The sequence below is a fragment of the Parasteatoda tepidariorum genome, chromosome 7 (assembly GCF_982258835.1).
Source record: "Parasteatoda tepidariorum strain Cologne lab strain chromosome 7, Ptep-v5.0, whole genome shotgun sequence".
In the NCBI taxonomy this organism is placed as follows: Eukaryota; Metazoa; Arthropoda; class Arachnida; order Araneae; family Theridiidae; genus Parasteatoda; species Parasteatoda tepidariorum.
Window position 1 is genome coordinate 108,962,129 of NC_141761.1, and position 18,927 is coordinate 108,981,055.

The following is an 18,927-nucleotide window of genomic DNA, read 5'->3' on the forward strand; positions in this document are numbered from 1 at the left end:
CTGCAGATATTATTAATACTACACTTTGTCTTTATATAGGAATAACAGGATAAGTTTATTGTTTGAAATAAAAAAGTGACTGTTAATGAATCACATTTAAATTAATCACATTTGACTGACAGTCAATTTTAGCTGATTTATTCACTTGTATTTTTATCAATCTCCGATATATTTTTTTCCATCGATATAATAACAAAATCATTTGTATAAATCTTACTTATAAGCCATTTTACGGAGCTTAATAAAATATACACTTTTTTCAACACTTTTCAGAAGATTGATTTTACTTGGAGGATAACATTTGTATCTCTTAGTCTATTTATTAACGTTATCTATAAAATGAAACCATATCTGAGTTTCTACACTACATTCTACACTTCTATTTTATAGCTATGAGTTTCTACACTACTATTTTATAGCAAGAAATGTGCTTTCTTTTCAAATAGAAAAATCGAGTTTATATCAGTTATTAGATAAACTCAGTTTAAAAATCGAGTTTATCTTATTAGGGGGAGGTATCAAAATATAATTTTATTGAGCTGAAATTTTCGAAATTTTAATTCGAATGGCACCTTTTTAAGGGGGTGCAGTGAAAGATTTGACGAAAAAAAACATTTTTTTTCCCACCATGTTAATGAAAACCATCCTAATGGTCACTATAAGATGTATGTTTTAATGTATTTTCTAAGGTCTAATGTTGATTTTCAATCAACATTTAATGCTTATAAAGAATGCTTATACTTTGATCACTTGTGTCAAAGCCATTGTGTATTTAAAAATAAAATTCCTATGACGTATTTATTCAAAATCACATAAAACAGTAAAACCGCTAAATATGAGGATATGAGATTGTTGTTGTTTTGTTTAAATGGCTTGTTAGTAGCTTCCTTACTCTAAATTTATTTTTTATTTCATTTTAATTTATGAGTTCTAAAGCTTGTTTACTTACTATCTGGAATTTTTTTTATGATGCGACGAGATAACTTAATCTTAATTTGTTTTATAAATAAATATGTTTTTAATTATTATTAAATTCCTACTATTAGTTCACACTCTCCCTATATCTTATTCAAATTTTCAATCTTTAATAAAATACTCTTTATTCATCCACTCAAGTTTAAATACATTTTGTTAAACTTGTAGTGGATGACACCTGATGTTAATACAGTTTTTTCAAATATTAATTCGTTAATTAAATGTAATTAATTGATTTTAGTTTTATATGGGAGAAAATTTTTTAATTATTTAATAAAAAGTAACTAAAATATTTTTTTTTTGTTGATTCAAGTAGGAATTGATTTAAATTTTCTTTTTTAAATTACTTGTTAATTATTATTATAATTTTAAACTCAATAAATGTATTATTGTGTTTAAAAATTTTTGCCAAAAAGTATAGAATGATGTTTCTAAAGTATATATTTTCCTTTTATTTGGAATGCAATCGATAGGGGAAGAAAGATAATTCTATCATTAAAAATCTGTGTATTTTAGTCACATAAATTGCAGGTTTTGTCAAGTAGATTTCTCACCCCCTCCCCGAAATTTCGAACTTACATACCACATCTGCTCCTTAGCCAAACGCTTATTAGCTGCACCGGAGCTTAAGATATCGGCGTATGAGATATCTTTGAGACGCATTATCTTAGCACGTTTAGAAGTTAGAAATGTGTTTACCACGTCTAAACTGTGATTACTAACAAAAACACTTCAGAATTTTGAAGAGTATTTTTCACAGTACAGTTGTAAATATTGAAACACGTGTTGTCCGCGCCGATAAAAGACCGATTGGACTCTCTCTCTCTCTTTTGTAGTTCGCCGACTGTACCCCGATAAAGAACGCCGCTCTCGTGCCCTTGTTTGCACGGATATACACTCACTGAAAGATAAAGATATGTCAATTATTTAATAATATATTGGAAATGCGTGAACTAACAAGTTTATTGTTTCCTAAGGAAAATAAAAACTCAAATCTTTGATTGCAATTGTTATTTCGATTTTGAAAATATTCACGCTAATTTTATTTTACAAACAGCATTGAATAGCTGTCGTATTTTTGGGTTTACGACTACGCAGTCTTTAAATTTTGAACCCCACCCAGAAGACAAGGGAAGTTCTAGGTAAAGCTTATCGAAAAATGAGCTTTCGTGGAGAACTTTTTGCTGGAACTAACTCGCAATTGCGCTACATGTGGAGGAAAACCACGAAAGCTCACATAGCCAACAAGGGGGTTTTAACGTCCACTTCCGAGGATATTTTATGTCAGCACTGTGGTTGGTGCAAGACAGGATCTGATTTCGTATCGACCCACTATCGCTTCGATTTTGGGTCACCTCATTGGGAGACGAGAGTTCTGTCTCCTGAGCCACGTAGTCTCGTTGTAGGCTAATTGAAAGAGCCAGCTTGAAAATGATGCCCTATTTTGCAATGCACTAGGCCCATAGAAAAAGTCTCCTGTTTTAATTTTGCCTGACATTTTCCAGGCATTACAATGAGTTCATATGTTTAAGCTAAGAAAAAATTAAGTTTTACCCAATCGGTCGATACATCAGCTTATTATTGTAATTTTTAAGTAATTTATTGTATATGTTAATAAATGAATGATGCTAAATGAGTTTATGATGTTAAAATTAATTAAAATATGGCTGAAAATTTTTTTTAAGAAGTGATGAGGTCGACAAAATAAATTCATAGATTGAAAAAGTTGTGGCTTAGAATCGTATAAATTTTATTTATTTATTTTATTGTTATGTTAGTGATGTTTTTTAAGGCTTATTATAATAAAAAAAATTCAAAATAAAAAATAATATTTTTAAAAACCACGTTTTTGTAGTGGAGAATAATAATTAAAAAAATTTGATAAACGAAAAACGTGGGGCGCATGAAATACATAACGGTAATGTTTTATTAGTGTGTGTATGTGTGCTCTTGAGAATATGTGTATGTATATCTGTAATTGTAATTGCATCTGAATGTGGATGTGGAATATGTTTGTGTATATGAATATGTATGTGGATGTACATGTGACTGTGTATGTGTATGAGTAAGAAAATGTGTATATGTACTATTATGTATTTCATGTGCCCCACGTTTTTCGTTTTTCAATTTTTTTTAATTATTATTCTCCACTACAAAAACGTGGTTTTTAAAAATATTATTTTTTATTTTGAATTTTTTTTATTTTAAATTCTAATTTTTTTAATTTTTAATTTATATTTTTGAAAAATTATTACTTTTCAATTATTATTCTTCACTACAAAAAACGTGGTTTTTAAAAATATATATTTTTATTTAGATTATTTTTCTTAGTCAAGAGTAGTCAAGACTACTACAAGACCACTACTAAAATAATAGAACTTTCATTTTAAATTAGGGATACAAAAATCTTTATAGAAAAACAATACCTTTACGACTTTCATTAGTTTTATGCTGATGACAACCAAAACAATCTTGAAATGAATGAGGAAAAACTGGATCCTACCACGTGATTTTTCAGCCAATAAAAATACTCCGACAATAAAAATATTTTCACCTGACCTGTAATACTAATTTGAAATAATGGAATCGATAACAAAAGACAATCTCGAAAATATTTTTTTTAAAATTTTAATTTTATTTTATTTTGTATGTCTTTTTTCTCTTCATTTTCATGCATTGTCATCCAATTCTGAACTATGTGCCAAATTTGAAGTTTGTAGCTAGTCGGGAAGTTAGTTTAAAATCGATTACAAAAATCCACCCGGACAGACATACACGAAGGCAAGTTTATATAAACGTGGTAATAAAATGAAGATATCTGTCTATTGAAAAATTAGCTGTTTTTCTCTTAACTTTTTTTTTATAAAATTCCACATGATTTCGAAAACAATTATAATTGTTAAGAAATAAAGTATTGCTTAACGGGAAAAATTGCGAAGATTAATATTTTATAAACAGTTGAATATTAAAACCCCACTTTACAAAAATCATTTCAACTTTGTTTAAAATCAAAAGGTGATAATATATATAGGTTAACTGAAAACAAATTTTAGTTTCAAAAATATGTTTCAGAAAAAAAGAAGAAGAAAAAACTTCTATATAAATGTACTATTTTGTATCAATTTTACTATTGCGTTATTTTGTATTTTACATACTATTTCGCTGTTTTGTATTAATTTAGGTAATAAAAAAAGTGAAAAATACTGCATTTAGCATTTTGATAAGTTATTGTTATGAAATACAGCATGAAACACCATTGTCTTTTTCTGCGTTAAATGTAAAATCTTTTTAACACGGCTAAACAATGATTTTTTCAAATTTGCAATTATTTGCAGTTATTTAGATCTAAAAGAAAAAGCAATTCATCATTGAAAATTCTTTAGTTTACAAAATCAATTATTAAAAAATTTTTGGAGAATAAAAATTTTAAACTACTCTTTTTGAATATTGTATTTTAGTTCAAATATAATTCCGACAATCTAACAATTTTTTTAGTAATTTTTAGACTATTTTTTATAGTTAGAAAATACTAAAATACATTTTTGCTCGTAATTAGGACGTCAAAAATATATATATAAAAGGGACGCCGGTGTCCCATCTACTCCAAAGGGATAAAAAAGAACCTTCCTCAGTCTTAAAACACCGTTTGGTATTTAGACACTGAGAAAGGCTCTTGTTTTTGTTTATTTATTTATTTTTAATTTTAAAACAGATTTTAGCCGACCCAAATTTTGGGTTTACGACTTCTAATGTTCAACTCCGTAGTCCGCACACCCTCGGTCCCTACGCAGGCTGATCAAAGTGGTCACCCACCCACTTACTGATCTCAGCGAGTGATGCTTGAATTCGTTGTTCTACTGGGAACCGTGTCTTTAAGATCAGTCTAGTGCGGAATCCTCCGTCATTTTATTTTATTTTATAACCGTCGTTGATCAGCAGACCCAATTTTTGGTTAACGACTACTAATGACACTCCGTAGCCTTGTCATTTTGAGCAAAACCGGAAGACAAGGAAACTCCTGGATCAGTACCCCCAGAGGTTTTGATTTGTTATGAGAACATGGAGGACTTTGTGACCCAACAGATTCAACGTGCTTCAGTCATCATTTACTACACAAGGAGTCTTCGGCCGGCGAGGATCAAGCCTACGACTCTTGGACATAGGCCCAGTGCCCTACCAACCAGACTTCCCCGGCTCTTGTTTATAGGTTGTTGTAAGGTTCTTGTTTATAGAAACTATGGAATGGCTGTTTTTGTACATTTCTTTGTGCCTTATTAACGTTGTTGTGTAGTATTTTTTTCATAAAATTTCTTTTACAAATTTTACATAATCAGTAACTCTTATTAACCGGTATAAGGTTGTAAACCATGGCAAAGTTGTCTACTCACTTTATTTAGCAAGTTTCAGAAATGTACATTCTATAGAATTGTCACTTTTTCTGCGCACAAATAATAAAATCATAAATAAGGCAGATTAGTTAGTTGTTGTTGGGAGGGATCTATAATCCTTCTCTTCTGGCTCTGTTCTAATGTAAGTATGCACTGTCTGTATATGTCGCAAGACCGATCCTGTTTTACAGGAAAGAGATGAGATTTTCCATGGATTGCATTCCACTGACTATGCAATCCAATAACGGACGATGGTTAAACATCTGATGCTGCTGTTCAGTGCTGCAAAAGAGGAAAAAAAAGACATTTTATTTTAGAAAGAAAGAAATTCTAAACTTTATATATATATATATATATATATATATATATATATATATATATATATATATTAGTGTACAATAAATAAATACAAAAAGAAAAAAAGAGAAAGACAAAAAAATTAATAAAATCAATAAGTTTTATTTATTGTTCATAAGCTGTAAGTATATAGAATTCATAAAATAAGTTCAAAAAGTAGAGAAAACAATATAACAATGGAGCAATGGAAAAAATTTACAGAATAATAAAAAAAGAGAAAAAGAAAATTTTTAAAAAAAATTAATGAAAATCCAATAAAAAAAAGTTTGTTCTGTTTTTTCATTACATTTCATTTTCTGTTTTTTACGTGATTTTTATTACTTAATGTGTTCGATTCTATTTTGTTTTTTAATTTTTTTTTTTTTTTAGTGCTCCTAATACTATTGTATTGATATATTATGCTTTGGCTATATTAATGCAATATTAGAAAGCACTCTTATATAATCGTGTGAGCTGATGAAGAGATTATATCATATTTTTCCCCTTCGGATTTTATTATTTTTTATTATATTTTTATTATATTTTTTCTCCGGATCTTCATTTTCTCCGGATTTTTATTTTATTTTATTATTCTGCAGTTTTTTCCCTTGTTTTCTCGACATTTTGAACTTATTTTATGAGTTCTATATACTTGCTGCTTATGAGCAGTAAATAAAACTTATTGATTTTTTTAATTTTCGTCGTTTTTCTCTTTTTTCTTTTTGTATATATATGTATATATATTAATTTAATATGATTAATTTGTTATGTATATAAATTAAGTAGGATCTATAAATTTTGCTAACCAGTGCCAGGTCGTTATATACCATTTAAGTTTTGAGGATTTACCGGAGGGTTTTGTACCATCGCAACCGAGGAAGAAAGACTGAGGATGTATGAAATCCCAGAAGATACATCTTGAGTAGAGGCGGAACTTACTCTCTCAACCTCGGCTTCCAAGATCTGTAATTTTTCGTCCTCTTCTGCTTTATTGGATAATTGATTCGTTCGTTGCGACGAAACTTAGACTAAGTTAATAAGGGAGGGTATACGTCATAAAAACTGAAGGCAAAGCAACAATTATTTATTTATTTATTTGTAATTCTAAAACTATTCTTTGTAATACTAATTTCTATGTTTTATTTCAAAAAATTGCTTTAAATATTTTTTTCATGTACATCGAAAATTTTTTAATCCTTTAACTACTTACGGCGCGAATCAACATCCCCCACCCCTCTATCTCTACATTAAAAGGACGGGAAAGTTCATTAAAAAAAAAAAAAAACTGCTAGTATTTTCCTAACAAATTCAAAATAAAATCTTTAATAAAAAGAGGGAAAGGATATTCTTATTTATCAAGACATTCTTTACAATTTATGTGACATAAAATTCAAATTGATCGAATTTTTTATGATTGTCATAGCCTTATAAATTGGAGTAGAAAATGAAGTCTTTATAATTTTCAATAAATAAATAAAAATTAGTTAGTGTGCTTAGTTAGTTTTAAGAGATGAGAAGAGGCTTGTTTGTTTGAGATTCTTGTTTTTTTTCTTCTAAAATAACTTTTCCTTCTAATTTTACTCTAAAAGTAAATCATTGATAGCATCGTCTTTAGTGCACTCTGACTGTCACATGAGGTTGTGTCGTCAAAAAGAACTTTCTGAATAAGAGCCACTCACAAATACGTTGAATACATTTTAATTTGTTTTGTTAAATTTTTTCATTTGATATTTTTTCGTGTTCCCTTATCTGACCTTTTCCGCATTGGGTACAGAGATTGTCCCAGTCACTTGGAGAGGTTTCAATGGTATCTCCTAAAGGTTTTCTTCAACACAAAGTCTATGGAAAAAATTCCGTGCTTCCCATAAAGTGGTTGTAAATAGAGGTAGTCATTCTTAGATGTTTCACTGTACTATTTTCATGATTTATTACGACATTTCATACTAAACTAAACTCAGTGGCGTTACAGCCCATAGAGGGCCAAGGCCTACTGTGCTCATCTCAGTTTTCTTGTCCTTTGGGCTCTGGGGTGCAAGAGCAGATGTTCCGTTTGGGTGGTCAGTCCAAGACGGAACCCCCAGTGCATAATTCCCATTTTATAGTAAACAGTTATATTTACCAATTGCTTTGCCATTATTCACCTGCCAAAGTATACAGTACTTTGGTAATATGCAATAAATTGTTCAAATATTATGATTTATGTGAGATCGCAACTTTGAATTTTAATGCTGCAATTTTTGATTTTCTTTGACAGAAGCACATTAATCACGTTTTAAAACTTTTGTAAGAATTTCATAAAATTTTTGGTACCTGGCTTTTAAAACGAGCATTTATTTTTTTTAGAAGCAAAAATAATTGTGAATGAAATATATTTTGAGCGAAATATATTTTGAACATTTAATTTTTCACTATCAGTACAAACACTAGAGGGGAATTATTTTAAAATATTAAAGGGGATAATCAAAAAGAATTTAAAAGTTACTGCTCCTCTGAGTTAATTCCGTTTTTTCTTTTCTTTTTTTTCTTCCTTTTTCTGATTTTGGCATTGTATTTACAATCCCTGGCCAAATTATTAGACTATTACTATAAGATTTTATGTAAAAACTTAATTATCAGGTGATACTCTACAGCTTTATTGTTTTTACGCAATTGAAACTGGTTTGCACTTGTTTACCTTCATGTATCAATTGGTTAAATTAGACGATAGATAATACAAATTTGACAATTAGATACATTAGACGATATATTATATAATTACAGAATATTTATTATATCAGGTGTTATATTAGTACATTATAATAATTAGACCAAATTATGAGACACACTGTAGTTTTTCAATAAGGACATGTTTTGCACGAGTTTATAGGCAATACTTTTATATTTAAACATATATGTAATGGGTTTTTATTCGGGAGATTTTTTTATACACTTCCTATTTGTATTTATTTTTATTGGATTGCATTACAATGTTAACCCATTGATACACGAACATAAACAAGTGCAAACCGGTTTCAGCCACGTAAAAAAAAAAAAAAAAAAAAAAAAAAATAAAGCTGTAGAGTATCACCTAATAATTAAGATTTTACATAAAATCTTACAGTGCGTCGAATAATTTGCCTACGAACTGTAAGTGTATTGATAATTATTTCATTTACTTCGGTATCTAATTTTTGATATTCTAATAAGATTTTAAAAAGTTCAGGATTCTCTCTTGGTAAAAATATTGTCCCTACGATTTAATGCAACTCTTACAGTAAATTATACTGGACAAGTAGTTTACATGATGGCTGCTCTTAGTGAGCTCTGCTGTTATTATGGCAGAATGATATACCGTAAACCGGGGCGAGTCTACCCATCCAGGGGCGAGTCTACCCATTTTAGTTTTATTTAATTTTCACTATTTTAAATTGCAAAAAAAATTTTTTTTACCGACGGAGGACTTAGTTCAGACTCTAAGGAAGATGGAGCTGTAGTAGTTTGATCCGTTTTTATTTATTTGTCGTCTTTTTAACCGACCTGTTCAAACGTCTTTTGAGAGATTTGTATTGAAAATCAGCAAACTTTTAGTTGGTGCTCCGTAAGTATATTATTATTATTACTATTTTCACTTTGGTTAAGTGATAAACTTATCTAAGACTAAGATTACATTAATTTTATATGAAAAAAAACAAAAAGAATGTAAGTTTTGCTGTTGTGAACAAAAAGCCAGAATTCGCGGGGCGAGTCTACCCATTCGTATTTAGTTTTAATAAAGCATAATAATATAATTTAGAACTTTGTTTATATTAAAATTAAGTAATTTTAAATGAATTTGAGTATATTATTTTAATTCTGCATTGATAAATTTATCAGTAATAAGAAAATTTATAGGTTAAATATAAATGTAAATATAAAATATGTTTATTTTACCTATTTTTTCAATTTTTATATTACAAAATTAACTTTTTTTATTTTATATTATATTTCAACGAGAAAACATTGTAAGAAAAATCACACCTCCCAAGAGAATGGGGAAAGGATTTTTCATGATTCCCAATGTTTGAATTTCGATTTTGTTAATAATCTTTAATTATTATTATTTATTAATTATTTAATTGTAAATTTATATTAATTTTAATTTATTTTTATCAACAATAATCAGAAAAAAATGTTATTTTATAATGTTAATGATTATAAAAACAAAACTGTGATCAAAATGTGATAATCGATCAAATACTCAATTTGTGTTATTTTATGAATAAAAAAATGAAATATATAATAAAGTTAGGAATTTTACTTCATACATATCCCATATGGTAACTAAAATAACAATTTAATAGTAAAATTTGATTATTTACAATGTTAACATTCATTTTAGTAGAATGGGTAGACTCGCCCCATACGAGAGATTTGTCAGCAGTTCTATAAAAATATACAGTAACAGCGTAACTGTTAATATTTTCTAAAATCGATTTCACAGCTTTAAAGAGGGATAAATAGCGATTCCGAAACACCTATTAAAAGCCTTTTTTCTTTAATATTTACAAAAGTTTGACCACTTGAAAGTTGACAAACTGAAAAAAATGGGTAGACTCGCCCCGGTTTACGGTACCATTTTCGCAACTGCTGTGAGTTTGCAACGTTATCAATGATTGTTAGGTCAAGTTTAGTTAAACTTTATCCACACGAAGAAAAGCCACATTTTATGTGAGAATGAGAAGCGCATGTGATCTAGTTTTTTAGCGTTTCAAAAGTTTCCCAAACGCTGTATTATCTTCACTTATAAAATTTGCAAGAATTAGGAATTATTAGTTGATTTTGTAAATTTTCATATGGGTAAAAAATCTCGCCAAACTGGCGATTTTCAAAAAAAAAAGAAGTTTAATTAACTCTTAAAATGTTATGAGTTATTTGTCCGTTGTACAGCGCAGATAGTTCTTTACGGCAAGATGTAATAGTTTAAAATACAGCTTACTCTCAGGTGTAAAGCATTTCAATTGTAGCTTCTTTTTCCTTTGTCAAATTAGGTTCTAGAAATTATCAAGTGCTATATTTTTCTAATTTAATAAAGTGAAAATTGTACCAATGCTACAATTTTGCACGCTTTGAAAGGTTATTTAGTAATATACATCTGTCTTTAGATTTTTTTTTGTCTAATATCTTTGTTTTTGCTTACTTAACGTCTAAAACAATTTTCAGCATTTTTGAAATCCAATTTTATTAGCTTCAAGAATAATAAAATTACATTAAAAAATAATCTAGAAACAGATAAATTTACTGAAATAACTCAAACCGTTTATAACCCAAATCAAAAAAGTTTAATGCATAATTTTATTGCATTACATTTCTGAGAAAAAAAATCCATTATTATTCCAGAAATTATCAAGTACTAATATTTTTTTAAATTTAATAAAGGTGACCAATCTATAAAATGCTATTTTTTCTAATTAAGTAAAGTGAAAATTGTACCAATACTACAATTCTGCAATCAGCACGCTTTGAAAGGTTATTTAGTAATATACATCTGTTCTTAGATTTTTTTTTTTTTTTTGTCTAATATCTTTGTTTTTGCTTACTTAACGTCTAAAACAATTTTCAGCATTTTTGAAATCCAATTTTATTAGTTTCAAGAATAATAAAATTACATGAAAAAAAGAAGAAAAAACTAGAAACAGATACATTTACAGAAAAAAAAATCACTAAAAACCGCATAAAGTATAATCTTGTAGCACTATATTTCTGAGGAAAAAAAAATCCAATATAGTTCCAGAAATTATCGAGTGCTATTTTTTCTAATTGAATAAATTGAACAATCTGGTAAAGTGATAGTGAACTAAGATGCCTCTAAACAAGTACCTTTCATCTCATTTACTATGACGTCATAAAGTTTTTTCTAACTTATTCATTTCTTTTTAGAATTGTTCACAATCTGTTTGTGATGCGATTTCCAATTCAGCGCCACTTAACGAACCGTTCGACATTTTGTTTACTTGATTCTTTATTTTTTTTAGTTAAAGTAACACATTTTTAAAGAAATAGAAGCTTGCATTATAAGTGATACCAACTGTATTGTAATTATAATATTATAACAGGCGTTGAACAGCCGGCCCAATTCTTGAGTTTACGACTACTGATGTTCAACTCCGTATCCTTGTAAATTTGAACCCAATCCAGAAGACAATGGAACTCTTGAATCAAGTATTGGGTGAAATTTGCCTTCGTGGAGGACTTTCTTGATGGAACTACACTGTTAAAAATTTCTTTCCAAAATTACGGTAAAAGGAACGGCAGCAGTCTGTCCATCCGATTAACCGTAAAGTTTACGGTTGAGAAAAGTTATTTACCTTTACGGATTTAATACTGTTTACAACAAACACGGTTAAAAAACAATGTTAACAAAAATAAACGGTTGTACTACTGTATACACCTAATACGGTTAATTAACCAGGTCTAAAGAATTTAATTTGTTTATAACCGTATAGTTTAGTATTGTTTAATAACAGTAAATGTAAAAGTCTATGATTTAGAAACTATTTACAACATCTCGGGCTAAAGAGATAACTATCATAAATAGAATAATTAACAATAAAATAGAATAATTGTTTCATATGGAATGTCACTGAATATGTATGGAATCTTTACGATTTATTTTCTAATTGGAACTAACACAGGTAAAAAAAAATTAACATTAAGCCGTTTATAAATTTATGAGACTAAAACATTGAATTACGATCAGAAGATGCAAATAGCTTATTAAAACTGTTTAGTAAATTGTTAACTCTATAATATTAGTGACCAAGATTTCAGAAAACAGATTAGGTGCTGAAATAGTTTAAATTTTTCTAAGAAATATGAAAATAGTTCGCAGCTATAAAATTACACTGGCGGAGGAACTTAATAAATTTAATGGTAACCTAAGGCCTGTCGGGTGACCATTTTCTTAACATTGCTTGTCTACCTGAATAGGAACTATACAACAACAGGGTCCTTATTGCTTGTTTGGCATAAGGCCAATAAGAATGAAATTTTCAACAGGTTAGATACTGAACTTCAAGATATATCATTTAACGTATACGAAAACAGAATATAAATGATAATTAGAACAATTTATAACGCAATTTTTGAAAGTTAAGTTATTCTCAAAACTAAACTAGGTAATTCTAACATCAACTGTTTCAACTTTTTAAGTAAAATAAAGTTTTTTATTAAAACTTCATAAACATGTTGATAAATTGCAGATAATGAAAAGAAAACAATTACAAATAACAAAAATGACTTTATTAATTTCTACAGATCATTTCATGCAAAATAAACACCTTTAAACACTTTTTTAAAATGTTACGCACCCTGTGAATGAAGGAAAGAATAAAAAATTGATGAATTTATTAATGTCGACAATCTTTCACCCAACTGTCATAGATAGAAAGCTTAAAATCTTGAGTGAATTTCTGATAAACAATCTTTTCCCTTTCTACTTTGGAGCCAGACACTGGATTTATTCTAACAAAGCACCTGAAAAATATGTTAAAATTAGTAAAAAATAATTTCATGTACATCAATTTTCTTATGCTTCAGAAACAACTATAATTATGATAAAATTCAATATAATAGCAAACTGACTTTTTCTATTGAAAATTTTGCAAGACAAACATTACTGATATCAATATTCCAAATACTGATTTTTAAGAAACAAATTTAGCCAAAATAGAAAACCTTGCCACACCATATCTCAAATCTCATATTGTGGAAAATGAAAAAAAAAAAAAAAAAAAAAAAAACTCCACGAAGTCAAAAATATTTTCAATACTATTTTAATACCAAGTTTTCATGGAGAATCCTTTTATTTAGAAACGCTCAACATACACATATGTAAGAAAATAAAAGCAAAAAGCTAAAAAAATGGCTATCAACAAAAGCAACTGAAAGGCAAATTAGAAATTACCATAAACATTTATACAAATTGACAAGTTTATTATTAGTTATAGACTGTTAATTATTAGAGAAACCAGTTAGTTGTTAATAAACTCAGCACAGAAAGGTTGACCAAGCCAAATGCAACTTGATGCAAAAGTAAATGAACAAATTTATTTTATTACCTCGGAACTAGATTAAAAAAATGTGTAAATATGTGTTATCTGTAGCAAAAAGAATCTATTCTCAATCAGTATGAACACTCAATGAATAAAATTGATACATAGCATATATTCAGCAGCTTTTTAAGCTCTTAAAACATAATACAACACTACTGTTTTAGTGACAGCCTCATTTTGTTTAAAATATTTTACTAACATAGGAATTGTAACTTTCAGTTATTTCTAACATTTTAGATATGACATTTTCACATGAGAAAGCAAACAATTATAGAATATTGGAAAGTCACATACATTTGTTTAACATACTTAATCTGCAAACATTTTTAAATTAATTTAATCTATTAAGAGTAGAGCATAATAATTAAAAAAAAAAAAGGCGAAGGCACATCCAAGCAGAATCTATTGTTAATTTGTATAACAAAATACTTAAAATTTCTCATAATTAAACTTATTTATCGTAATATTTGATTTATTAGTGATTTGATTTCAGTAAAAAAAAAAAAAAATCGTGAGTTAAATCAGAGCTTCTAATCTTTAATCAGGGGTCTGCCCAGACATTTTGTGAAAGGTCCTTTTTTGTAAAATTGTGAAAAAATTACTCGTAATTTGTGAATATAAAATAAACGTTAAGTCACATTCTTTCAACCAGGGTCTGCTTTTGTGAATTTGTGCAAATAGGGTCCGTTATTGCAAAAAAACTTTTCCAAGGAGTTTTTAAATTGTAAAGACATACAAGATTATGCTTAACACTGTAAAATTATAATAAATTAAAAAAATTAAATTTTCAAAAATAAACAGCAATTGCTGCAACTAAATGAGAGGAGCAACATAGAAATATTTCGTATTCAGCTTTTACTGCTGAACGCAGAATATTTATTTCGGACGAATAAAGGAAGAAGCGTCTGCCGAAGACAAAACTTAGTTTGTTTACATCTGTCCCCCCCCCCCCCGGGAAGGTCTTATTCGATTAGCAAAACAATAATGAAGATAAACAAATTTGTGAAGGGTCCGATTAAAAGATAAATTATTTTGTGAAGGGTCCGTTTTTAAGTTAAAATATTTTGTGAAGGGTCTGTTGTTATGAAAAGATATTTTGTGAAGGGTCCGTTAACGGACCCAAATTTCTTCTAAACAGACCCCAGTTAATTTAAGTTGTTTACATTATGATAAAAAGCACAAAATAACTGATGGATCATCCCTTAACTGAATTGAGATTCATTTGTAATTAGTTAGAACTATTTGAATTAATAATTAAATTTTAATCATAAACAGCAATTCTGATAAGATATTTTTTCAATCATAGGTTTATTTAAAATATAATTGGTTTTAATGAATAATATATTGAAACACACATCAGGTAAATTTTTGTGCAACAATTGGAAGAATGGTATAAAAAGTCATGTTTATAGGTCTTGTGGCATTCTAACGATTTGCTAAAAGTTTTTTTTTTTTTTTTTTGCTCAAGAACTTTAGAGCTTAGGGGAGGGGGAGAAGAAGAAAAATACAAGAAAAATCAATGAAATTTTTAGTACCTCTAATATGTAATAGATGCAAAAAATTTGGTGTTTACGGCTATGCCATCCATAGTTCCTCACACCTCAACATTGATGTCCCTAAAATTAAAAAAAAAATAATAATGAGTGATATGAGAATAAAAAAATACATTATCTTATAAATTAATTTATAATTTTCACAAAATTTTAAATTTAAACATTTCTGAAAACATTCAAATGCTAAGACAACAAATATTAGATATAGATTATTTCAAACGTGTGGAGATACATCTCCCAGCAGTGAGAAATTTTATAAAATTCTAATTAATTTTCTCAATTATTAATAAAAATATCTTACAGCATTTATTCTCATAAAATTCAATATGCAAGTTTAAATAGGGAGAGAAATATCCCAGATGAATTATTTTAATTCTTTTAATCATTTTTCTCTTTTTAAACAATAGCTAAAATTAAACTAAAAATATATTGACATTTTTAGTCACTGGCAAATTGAAACTCTATGTTTGTGGATCACACAATTACCTAAGACATGGATGCTTTGGTAACGATTGCAGATCAAGTGGTTTGAAGACCTGAAAGAAAATTAACTATTTAGATGTACCTACACTAAGTACATACATAATAAGTTTGAAATACATCTACATTTAAATAAACTTATTAATAGTAAAACAGCAAATTAATTTATTTGCAACTAACGAGTTACACTTAAATTTAACACAGAACTCATGTCTATGAGTTGACATGTGGAGATAGTACACTCTAGATGAGTAACTTACATAATTACATATACAGATAATATGCAATGATACATTATAAATTTTGCTTTTAAATTATTATTCATCACATTTTCAATTTAGCCTACATTTCACTTTTGCAAACTGTAAAAACATATAGCACCTTGCCTCATTACATTAAAATAACTTAAAGTGAATTTAAGTAATAAAAATGAACACACTAGATATGTTGTAACAGCAATTAATGGGATAAAAGCTAGAAAATAAAGACTAAATCATGAATATGAGAATTTTAAAAAGGAATTAATTGTGTAAAATCACTAAATACACTACTACACTTTACAAAAACAAATAAAAACTATAAATTTTTTTTAATTTGACTATTTTTTCAATACTTAGGTATGTTCAGGTTTAGTAGTCGGCCTGAAAAAAAACACAATAAATAAATAAAGACATTTTTTGTACATAATGGATGTACCAGACTAACTATAACTGAAATAAAAGGCTGGGATAGCTTGGTCGATAGGGCCCAGGGCACATGTCCAAGAGTTTGTGGGTTCGATCCATGCCAGCCGAAGACTCCATGTGTAGTAAATGGTGACTGATTAACATTAAATCTGTCGAGTCTCTAAGTCCCTCATGATTTTGTAACAAATCAATACTTCTGGGAGTACTGATCCAGGAGTTTTCTTGTCTTCTGGATTGGCAACGGAGTTGAACATTTGTTGTCATAAACCCAAAAATTGGGATGGCTGTTCAACAACGGATATAAAATAAATATAACTGAAGTATAATTTGCTCCACTAAAGTGCAAGAAAAGCAATTTCAACATAAAAGAAAGAAAAAACTGTTTTTTAAATTCAAAACCTACTATTTTTAATTATTATTTTGTTTAGAAGAGAACACTTTTATAATTTCCAGCATAATTTTGTCAATATTGTACAGTATTGTGCAAAATTAACAGTCACCACCTACTTTAAGGCACTAAACATAACAAATGGCAATTCACTAGCTAGTTGTCACACTGTCACTTTTTTCATAAAAAATATGCCTTTTACTACTATTTTAATAAATTGGAATCATTAAGAAGACTTTATAATATTCTGAACTTTATTTTATGGTTAATTCGCAAACTATCAACCAAGGTAGCATTAACCTCTTTTGCTGTTTCAATCAGATAAACATTTAATATTAATTATTAACAATCAGTTTTTTTTCTCGACAAATTTATTAAAGCAAAGAGTTTTTGAGTTGGTTCATACTATCAAAAGTAACCAGAATGTCATCAAGTTCATTTTAATATTTAGTATAGAACAGAACTAATCAAAACTTTTAATTTATCACAAGGTCAAATGTTAATTATATATATTGAGGTAAAAAGACTTCTTAAAATAATTTAGGGAATAAGTCCATACAAGGATCTGTGCTGCCACTATCACCAATGTGCCAAATGAATTTCAAACTACCAAATTTAGGATAACAAAATAAGAATCAGAAAAAAATACGATTTACAAATATACTACAAAAATACAATAATAAATTCTTAAATAATTGCAGTCAATAAATATTATGTGACTTAAGGATTTTTAAGGCGATAAACCTGAAATGAAGTATCGGTTTACAGTCGATGGTAAAGCATTTGTGAGTTATTTAGCCAATATCTTTAAAAAACCGAATATATTAAATAAGAAACTTCAAGGAACCAATAAAACTCTTGTTGATGCAAAAACGTAGATACTTGGCTTCATTACCCTTATTTAGTTATGTCAGAAATATATTAACAACAAAAATTTTGAACAGTTTCATTGGCTCCAAAAATGTGAAGTAAACGATACCGCTTTACTTGTTATTGTCTATCATCTGAAAATTCTATCGGCTGATTTAAGAGAAAGATATTCTGATTTAAAACAAATTTATATACCAACATGGATGTTGCAGTCCATGTTAGTGGATTTGTCTGATATATCAAGAACTTGCAGAAATGGAAAATGATTAGTCAGTTAAAACTTTATTTAATATGAAATGAGTGATGTCATGGCTTCGAGAGGAAACAAAAAACTAATACCCAAATTCAATCAAATGTGCAAGAAAACTATTGTTACCGATTCCATCTTCATATTTAGCTGAATGTGGATTTAGTGCTGTAAATGATTTCATTGGTAAAAAAAAGAAATCGTACACAATGGGGAGACTTGAGACTGAAGCTAACCAAATTGGAACCTAAGATAAAATCTATGTGCAGCAAGCATCAAGGGCAAGAATCTCACTAAATTAAAATATTAAATAATTATAGAAAAGTCTTTATTAAAATTATTTCGAATTTGAATTTTTTATTATATGTTCTGAAAATTTACTTATTTTGTTTCGCTAGCAATTTCCTAAGTTTCTTAAATGAACAATTCGATTTTCTTATATTAAAAATTATGTATATGTTACATAGAATTTTAGAAAGGCTTAGGTGGGGCATGGTACAAAAAAGGTTGGGAAACACTGTATTAGACTTTCACGAATAATATTTCTTATGCAATGAATAAACTTTAATAGTAATAATATATTTAATTAAGAATTGTGTTTTCATTCGAAAATCAAAGTTCGTCGCTAGTAGAATATTGAAGTGCAATGTCGCTTACTTATCACTTGACACTGCATAAGAACACATGTACTCAAAATTACATTTTTACGAGGGATTCAAACTTAAATACAATATATAATAACATGAAATAATTGATGATGAAATACTTACATTTTGTATCTTAGTCTTGCTCAATGGTGATGGAGATCCCATGCATTCCATCAAAGCTCACGCGATTTGGAATAATATTTATATTTCCATTATCGCATGAGCTTTGAGCTTCCAGCGCTTCTCTATGGCGAAAGACCTAGATGGCGCGAATAAATTTACAGTTGT

At 28.3% G+C, this 18,927-nt stretch overlaps 1 protein-coding gene and 1 long non-coding RNA gene across 3 annotated transcripts in view; one reads left to right on the forward strand and one right to left on the reverse strand.

Moving 5' to 3' along the window:
• Window positions 1–18,927, forward strand: part of LOC107439315 (iroquois-class homeodomain protein irx-2) — a 77,511-nt gene that overhangs the window by 37,038 nt on the left and 21,546 nt on the right. The gene's annotated exons all lie outside the window — the stretch shown is intronic.
• On the reverse strand, window positions 12,935–18,873 carry LOC147807381 (uncharacterized). The gene is made up of 4 exons (XR_015435666.1): window positions 18,763–18,873; window positions 15,808–15,857; window positions 15,304–15,384; window positions 12,935–13,190 (listed from the first exon to the last, which is right to left on the reverse strand). It is a non-coding gene; the product is annotated as an uncharacterized LOC147807381 (long non-coding RNA).